Consider the following 9,050-nt stretch of genomic DNA (forward strand, 5'->3'; position numbering starts at 1 on the left):
ATAAAAGGTTAAATAGCTCCACAGGTAGCTACTCTATGTTCACCTTATCTTACGTAAACTGCTGATTTGCTGAGCATGAGACAAATACATAATTGACTATCCCCTACCTGCTCCTTTTCCTTTGTAACATGGGGATCCAGTCATGTGACCATCCCCTGCCTTTCTCCCCTCCAGCCTGCTTTTCCATTTTAAATATCAAAGCCCTCAAAATCATCTTTGGAGAAAGGCACAAACTAGAGACTGTTGCTGTAATTTCGTGGTTTTTTTTTTTTTTTTTTTTAACACTTCCAGGCATGTCCTTAACCTTGGCACAACAAATCTCTAAATCGATTGAGACCTGTCTCAGATACTTTTTGGTTTACAAGATGGAGGCTGAAATTAAAGAGAAAGATCCTCACTCAATTCACAGAGGAGCAGAGTGGGAAAAGGACTTAGTGAGATTGCCCTGAACACAGGAGAAAACCGAAGCACAGAGAGTGGATGGCCAAGTCCAAGGTCACACAGCCAAGTCCATCCGAGCAGCACAGGATCCAGGTTTCCTGCCCCAGTGCTCTTTTTGCAGCCGGTTCCACCTGTTTTCATACTATCTCGGTTTACCTTCCAGCTACACGCCTGCAATCAGAAACACGAAGTCTGAGAGTGTGTGTGGAGCCAAAGAGGGGACAGCAGTGGTGTGGTCAGTTTCATGCCTTGTGATTATTTATTTTCTCTCTTTCTTTTTGGACTTTAATCTTAAGTGGACAGCAATTTGAAATAATACCAGCACCTTGTTGGATTGTGCTGTTTGGGGGGGTGACACAGAGTGTTTTAAAAGGCAGAGCAGGTTAAGAACTTTTCATAAAGAATCAATTGAGAAAAAAATAAAATAGAAACAAAATGTCCCACACTTGGGCTGAGCACCAAACAATGTTTTTTTTTTTTTTTTTTAGACTGAGTCTTACTCTGTCACTCAGGCTAGAGTGCAGTGGCACGATCTCGGCTAACTGCAGCCTTCGCCTCCTGGGTTCAAGTGATTCTTCTGCCTCAGCCTCCCAAGTAGCTGGGATTACAGGTACACACCACCACACCAGGCTAATTTTTGTATTTTTAGTAGAGATGGGGTTTCACCATGTTGGCCAGGCTGGTCTTGAACTCCTGACCAAGCGATCCACCTGCTTCGGCCACCCATAGTGTGGGGATTACAGGCATGAGTCATGGCACCTGGCCTCAAACAAGCTTTTTAATTGCATTCAGAAGTGCACCAACTAGGCACCGACCACTGGCATGGGGACAGAATGGGAGGTTCTTGGTGTCTGGCCTGGTCTTGCAGAAATCAGGGAGTTGCAGGGACCAGGCAGCCGCTGTGCATCGGATAGGAGTTTCAGCAGCAGGCAAAAGACAGCCCGCCAGTGTAGCTGAAATAAGAAGCACTTATTTTTATCCCTGAACAGAAGCTTCCAGCACTGGTTCATCAGGTCAGGGCACTGAGCTGGCATCCCCATTTATACAGTTTTCCTTTCCTTCGCCTTTGTAAGATGCCTGGCACAGCTCTGAGCATCAAATATCTGTGCCATGTGGGAGCACACGAGGAGACAAGTGGGGAACAGGGTCTCCTCCGTCCTCTGTCCCCAGGCTGGCTTCTCTCGTGGTAGAAGGACCCCCACAGCACCAGACCTCACAACTACCCTGCTGGTAAACTGCAGGTGCTGTCAAGGCTTCCTGCCTTTGTATACTGCCTTCCTATATGAAATGTTCCTTGGCAGCTGGACAGCTGTTTGCTTACTGTACGCACCGCCCTGCTGCCTCTTGGTTGCACCGGTGAGCTATTGCTCCGTGACAAGCCACACCGACATGTAGCGAGCACTTACTGTCGCCCACGTGTCTCAAGTCAGCTGAGTGTTTCTGCCAGTCGGGGCCTGGCTTGGCCCACCTTGGCTGGGCTTGCCCTGGTGCCTAGGGTCAGCTAGACAGTTCGGCAGGGGACCAGCTGCTCTAGAAGAGCCTGGACAGGGTGAATTGGTTCTCCTTCCATGTGCATCTTGCATCCCTCCAGCCAAGGATTTGAACCAAGGTCTCATCTGACTCCAAATGCACCAAGAGGATGGAGCCCAGAGTGACACAGAGGAAGAGGTCCCTGGATGGATGCATGGGGAAGGTGAGGCCTGGAGAGCTGATGTGCTTGAGATCACCAGGCTCTTCTGACCCTGGGGGACCTTCTCCTATGATGGCCCTGCTCATCCAGTCCCAGCAGGCGATTTCCACAAAAGCCGCTTACGGTGAACACACCTGATAGCAATCACTTAAGCATCCCCTGAGAATGACCCTTGTGGCAGGTGCAGGTGAATGTGATTTGGAGTTCTGAGCTAATGAATCTGGGAGTGGCCAACCTGGAGATTCATTCTGATTCCTTATCTATGAGGAACATCTGAGCTCCTGTCCGGTCCTGTGCAACACAGACAATACAGGGGATCAAGGCCCCTTGTTCTGGGTTAGGTAAATGTTGCCAGATGGAGGCTGTTGGGGGAGGGTGCTAAGTGAAGACGCTATATACGCTGCATGCTTTTTGCAAGTTGTGTGGCTCTCCTGCCCAGCCTGCCACTGCTAGATGCTCTCCCCTGCATGTAAGCCCCAGTAAAACTCCGCATCTCCTTCACCAGTCCTGGGTCCCTTCTTCAGCCTCTCAAACTTGCTGCCATCCCCATTGGAGTAGACAGGGGTTCGGCATAACAGCAGTCACCAGCTAGGGAAAGGCATGGCATTTGGAGCTCCCTACATGGGCTTGACTCTAGCATGGAGGGAAAGAAAATAGACTCTGGGCCGGGCGTGGTGGCTCATGCCTGTGATCCCAGCCTTTTGGGAGGCAGAGGCGGGGGGATCACAAGGTCAGGAGATTGAGACCATCCTGGCTAACATTCTCCTGAGGCAGGAGAATGGCATGAACCCGGGAGGCAGAGCTTACAGCGAGCCGAGATCGCGCCACTTCACTCCAGCCTGGGTGACAGAGCAAGACTCCATCTCAAAAAAAAAAAAAAGGAAAAAAAAAAAACCAATAAAAAAGAGAAAAAAGAAAATAGGTTCTGCCCTGCTCAATAAAGCCCCCACTGGACCTCCCATCCTGGACTGTGGACAAAGCATATTTTTTTCCTATGAGGTCTTTACAAGTGGGTTCATGTCACTGCACATGGGTTCTTATCTGGGGTTGGTAAATTCAACTCAATTCCACAGGTTTACTGGGTGTTGCCTCCCATGCTTGGGGCCAGGAGGATGCAGGGATATGGGGTTGCCACCATACCCACTCTTCTTATGATCACAGCACGTCATTGCACCCCGTTGGGGCCTGGCACCCTGCTCTGGCACTTCGCCTCTATCATCTCCTTTAACCTCTGAGCTCTGTGAGGAAGGCATTATTACTATCCCTAGAATACAGACAGGAAAATTGAGTTGGATCGAGGCTTAGAGAGGTTAAGTCACTTACCCAGGGTCACAAAGCTAGAGAGTGGCAGGCCAGCATCCAAGGCCAGAAACACGAGCTCCCTCTGATCCAAATGGTGACTCTATATTTGATCAGTGCTCAGAGAACTCTCCAAAAGATCTTTATCAACTGTCATCTCTTCATTGCCCAGGCCCAGATGGGGAGCCACTTGGCTGAGGTCCCACTGAGATTTAGGGGCAGGACCCCTGATGTGAGGTGGAATGCCTGGTTATGCTGTTCCACCCTCCACCAGTCACTCCTGACTGGGTATGGACACTTAGTGTGCCCCATCCTGTGTGCAACGCAGTGTGGGAAGGGGATCAAGGACCTTGGCTAATCCCAGGCATTTCCCCAGAATGTCCCAGGTGTGGACTCCTTGAGAGGTACTGGGAGGCAGGCTGGTGTCCCACAGGCCTTGGTTCCATCCCAGCTGTGCTGTGCTAAGCTGAAACTCTTTGGGCAGCTTGTTTCACTTCCTGAGCCTTCTTTTTCTGAACTGTTAAATGGGATGATTCGATCTCTGCTTGGGTTTTGGTGAAGATTAAATGAAATACTAGCTGTAAACCATTTCATCCAGGGTCTGGTATAGAGGAAGCACGCACGTGATAAATGAAAGCTCTATTGAGTATGATGATTGCTCTCCCCGGGTGTCGTTGGGATCTCACGGCAGGAACAGTGCCTCACTCATAACTGATGCCCAGTACATATCGGGTGGATGCAATGTCCAATGAGACAGGTATTCATGTTCAGTTTTACAGAGAAGGAGACGGGGGCCAGAAAAGGAAGGAAGTGCCCAGGTCAGCCAGCTAGTAAGAGGCAGAGTTGAAATTTGAACCGGGTTCTGGCTGGCTGCAGCTCCACTGCTCCACTACTGCACGGTCTGAGAGCCACAGGCACCTTGTATTGTAGTCAGGCAGGCAGGGAGCTGGCTTCTTGCTGTCCTGCTGGATCCTGCCCTGGTGTGGCCCTCCCTGGTACCAGGGGTGGGGCTGGAGGGCAGGGCACAGAGAGAGATCTCCTGGGAAATGTACCATCTGCACAAAGGGCATCTGCTGGGCACTCTGCTGAAAGCTCTCTGCAAACAACACTTCCTGCCTGCTTCCCTGGGGGCTCGAAGCTCAGGAGGGGGTGATGGCCCATGTCTGCACGTGCTGAGGCCCCTGCTGGGTATTGTACCACACCTTCATCGTGCTCAGGGTGGCCAGTGGAGGCCCTTCCCAGACTCGAGCTCTGGTCACAAGCCCAACCCCCTCCTTGCTCCTGTCTGGGCTCACCTGGAATCTCCCGCCCCACTCTATGGCCAGAGACCCCTTTGGAAGCCGAGGCCATCCCTACTACTCATGCCCCTCATTTGGAAATTTTCATCATCTACCTCTTGTTAATGATTCCATCCCATCTATAATGCTTTTCGATTTCTCGGAATTTTTCCCGATAGGCTATAACTGCTGCAAATACAGAGAATTGCAATGATTAATATGCATTTCTGTATTTCCAAAAAGTTACCAGAATATCAAACTCATGATTTTGTCTATAGTTTTGATTAGAGTCAAGCTATTTTTATATCATAAAACAACTTAAAATTTTTTTATTTTTAATTTTTGTGGGTGCAGAGTGATGTGTTTATGGGGTACCTGAGATGTTAGAATGAAGCTATTAAATGTGAGTGTGAAAGTTCACCTTTTTACAGATCATGGACATTACAAGTGACAGCCTGAGGTATGACCACAAGTGTTTCAAATTAAGCCTTCCTGCTAAGTTTCCAGAGGTGTGTGGCTTGGATGAGTGTTTCTAGAGTGGACCCTGGTCTACTGAGTGTCCTGCCTGTTGCTGGTTCTTTGCAGCAGTCCATTGACCAACACTGTCTACAGCTTGAGAGCCTCTGCAGGCCAGGGCTGCTCTTTGCACCATCCTATGTTACTATTCAATCTGCATAGCAGCCTGAAAAACAGGCCTTCTTTTCTCTCATTTACACATATGTGAAGAAGACACAGCAAGTGAGAAAACGTGACCGAAAGCCATGCGGACACGTGGCCGCAGGGCCAAACCCGACTTCCATGATGTGATCTGGCTACAGTTTGGAGCCCACATATTTCAATAGTTATCCCCAGGCCTGACACATCCAAGAGGCTCCAGAAATGTTTGCTGAATGAGTGATGAATCAGCAATTTCTGATTTTCTCCTAAATTCAGAGAATAAGTGGCTTGTCTGTAGTCAACCAAGGCGTCCCTGACAGAGGTACAAGTAGAGCCCAGATCTCTGCATCTGTGGTTCAAGGCCTTTTGTACGACACACCACTGTCTCTTTGTCATCGTTAAAAACAGGGCTCGAGGGACATGTTTTCTAGCCTCAGTTCCCCATCTACAAAATGGGCCTTACGGAATGGAATGTCTCTGCTTCACTCCAGCATCAACAAGCGGGGAATTCCAATGGCTTCAATTCGACTTCTTTCCATGGGCGTGTTCTAAGCAGCCTCTTTGTTCCAGAAGCTGCCCTCAGCCAGAGTTGGATGAGCAATCCTCACTCCCCAGCCTCCTTTGGATAGGGATGAAGACCCCACTGGGGTCGGAAGTGCAGAGGCAGACAGGTGTATGGAGTCACCTGTAAATTGATTCAAGTGAGCCAGGAAAGCAGCGAAGAAAAGAGAAACCTGAGTGACGATGTAGTGGAGGAATAGGGTTGGAAAGAGGCTGCTGGCTGTCTGGCTTCGCAGCTCTGGCTTCCTAATCAGCCTCGCTCTTGTCTCTGGTGTTCTCTGGCTCTTGTCCCCCTGTCTGTGTTTCTCCTTGCCAGCTGTTGACTAATCTTTGCTGGAGCTGAGCTAGAATTCTGGTGTTTATAAGCCCGTAACTAGCTAAGCACTAGTTGATAACTTTGGAGTTAGTGGATAACCACAGGGCTGGGCTACTAAGCTTTTTCAGTTGAAAAATAAATAAATCAATCAATAAACAAACACCACACCCAGCACTTTTTGTATTTTTAGTAGAGACAGGGTTTCACGTGTTAGCCAGGATGGACTCGATCTCCTGATCCCATGATCCACCCACCTCGGCCTCCCAAAGTGCTGGGATTACAGGCGTGAGCCACTGTGCCTGGCCACCTTTGTCCTGTTTTCTACAGGTTAGAAGCAAGGCACAAGTCATACCTACATTCAAGGACTGTGCAAAGGATAAACTGCAGGAGGTGAAGAACTTGAGAGCTATTTTAGAAGCTGCCTTCCACACTTTACAATCCACTTTGCAGCTACACTGAGCTCTTAGCAACTCCCTGGGCCTGCTGAACACCTCTTGCCTTTCTGCCTTTGCATATGCTGTTCCCTCTGCCTGGAATTCCATCTCTTCTGCCTTTGCCCACCTCCTCCTAAGGCCTCTGCTTAGATGCAATTTCTTTGGGCTCTTATTAGCAGCATCCAAATCTGTGCTGGTTTCTTCTAATGCTTACTCTGCATCGTAATTTTTCTGTTTACTTGTTAATCCCCTCCCACTCCTGCCAGTACCTAAAGTAAAATCTACACAGGGCTTGGCACATTGTGGATGCTCAATGAAGATTTGTTAAATGAGTGAATGATTGAATGAAATAAGCCCCAGCTTGGAACCCAGGGCTGTAATTTCCAGTTCTGGTCCCTGTCCCCTGCCCAGGCGCTGTCTAAGGGCTCATCTCTCCCAGGAGCCCCTATATCATCTCAGTAACTAGACCAGTACCCAGTACCATATCGACTTCCTCGACTTTGAAATAATTTTCACGTGCAATTTTCAGGTGCACTTCCCTAGAACCTCTCTCGCTGTTCTTTGCCTTCCTCCTCTCCCTGCCTTGTATCTCCTTGGTCCTGCCAAAAATCAGAAGCTCATTATTAAACCAGGAGCTGCCTTACATTATCCCAGAGACTATAGATGTTAAATATTTGCTTCTATCTCAACTGAGGACTGACATAGTAAAGGCTCCTTGAGATGTTAGCTGTCAAGGAGGGGAATAAAAGTTTTTCATCGGCATGAGTAATTGTTTCCTGTTTTATCCAGAGAGACAACAGATTTACATCCCAGACACATTCACACTGGGCCAAGAGCACCTACCATTGCAGATTCCAGTCATGTCCTTTTTTTCCCTCATTCTCCTTCTTGGAGTTACAACAGAAGCTGGGGAGGTGAGAGTGCAGGTGAGAGAGGAGGGGGGCTCTGGAACATGTAGCCTGTGAGGAGGGAAATCAGGGTGGTGCTTGGGTGGAGGTGGGAGCTGGGCCAGGGTCTTGGCTAGTCAGAAAGGCTGGCGAAGCGCGTACTGGGGAGGCAGAGGGCCTGTTTTCCTTCCTCTCTTTCCTTCACACCCACCTCAACCCACTGTCGAGTCCTATCAGCTCTGAAATAGATCCTGCCTCCAGCGCCTTCTCACCTCTGTCTCCCCCATTCCAGTCCATGCCACCTCATCTCTTACTGGGACTTTCACAACAGCCTCCCGAGTGGTCTTGGCTTCTGCTCTCAAATCATGCAGTGCCTTCTCTGTGGAGCCACAAGACAGATCTTTTTAATCTGCTCTCCTTGGTTTCTCACAGCCCTTGGAATGAAACCTCGGCCTGCAGCCCTGTGTGACCTGCTGCCTGTCCTTACCTCCTAAGCTCATCTAGGATCCCCCTCCCCTCCTCATACCGGCCTTTCTGTTTCTCAGACACTCCAAGCTTGTTCTGCTCTTGGACCTTCATGCTTTCTGTCTCCTGAGAGTCTGTGCCCCCTCTGCCAGATCATGCAGCTGGCTCTCTGCCTGAATACCCTCTTCCGAGGGGTCTTCCTTGGCCCTGTGGTCTGACATGGTACCCTCCTCCATCCCTCCAGCCCATTACAGTGCCATAACACTTTTATTGCCATCTAGATAACATCAGTTGGTTTTGTGCATCATCTGCCACCCCACGAGAAAGGACATGGATGAAGCAGGGAGGCACGTGCCTGTCTCATTCACCTGTGGATCTGCTGCATCCAGGACCATGCCGGCACAAAGTAGGAGCCCGAGGAATATTTATTGAAGAAATGAAAGGTGACAGAAGGCAGAAGGAGGGAGACTCCAAGAAGAGGTAAATTTGGTATCTTAGCAAGTGGGTGACTACCACTGTCTGGGGGAAAGCTGATGTACGAGGACTTCACAATAATGACAGCAGTAACAATCGCTACTATTTTGTTTTGAGATGAATTTTAGTTTCTGAAATTGTCCAAAGCACTTTTATCAATAGAAACTTGTTACACCTCCCTCCAACAGGGAGAATCAGCACAGGAAGCTGCCCCCTCAAACACTAAAGGCTCCTGGAGTTATTCACAGTGCTGGGGAACAACCAGAGGAGGAGGAGGACAGAGGGAGAGAACATTTTTTTAAAAATCCCAAACAAAACTAAATTCTGTACATGTATATCTCGAGTGAGTAAATGTGTAACATTCAGCAAACTCCTATACTTGCCAGGTTTTATGGCTTCATGGCATCATACAAAATGTGCTTCACAAAGCTAGGAGTCTGCACAGAATATAGGGTTCTGATTCATATTTTATTTATTTATTTATTTATTTTTGTAGAGATGGGATCCCACTATGTCGCACAGGCTGGTCTCAAACTCCTGAGCTCAAGC

General features: G+C 48.8%; 1 pseudogene across 1 annotated transcript; it reads left to right on the top strand.

Moving 5' to 3' along the window:
* Window positions 1-2,080: 2,080 nt before the first annotated feature.
* LOC112628916 lies at window positions 2,081-7,437 on the top strand (annotated as a pseudogene). The gene is made up of 2 exons (XR_003120502.1): window positions 2,081-2,134; window positions 5,139-7,437. The product of XR_003120502.1 is annotated as an uncharacterized LOC112628916 (transcript).
* The last annotated feature ends 1,613 nt before the right edge of the window (window positions 7,438-9,050 follow it).

The sequence above is a fragment of the Theropithecus gelada genome, chromosome 7b, assembly GCF_003255815.1.
Source record: "Theropithecus gelada isolate Dixy chromosome 7b, Tgel_1.0, whole genome shotgun sequence".
NCBI lineage: Eukaryota > Metazoa > Chordata > Mammalia > Primates > Cercopithecidae > Theropithecus > Theropithecus gelada.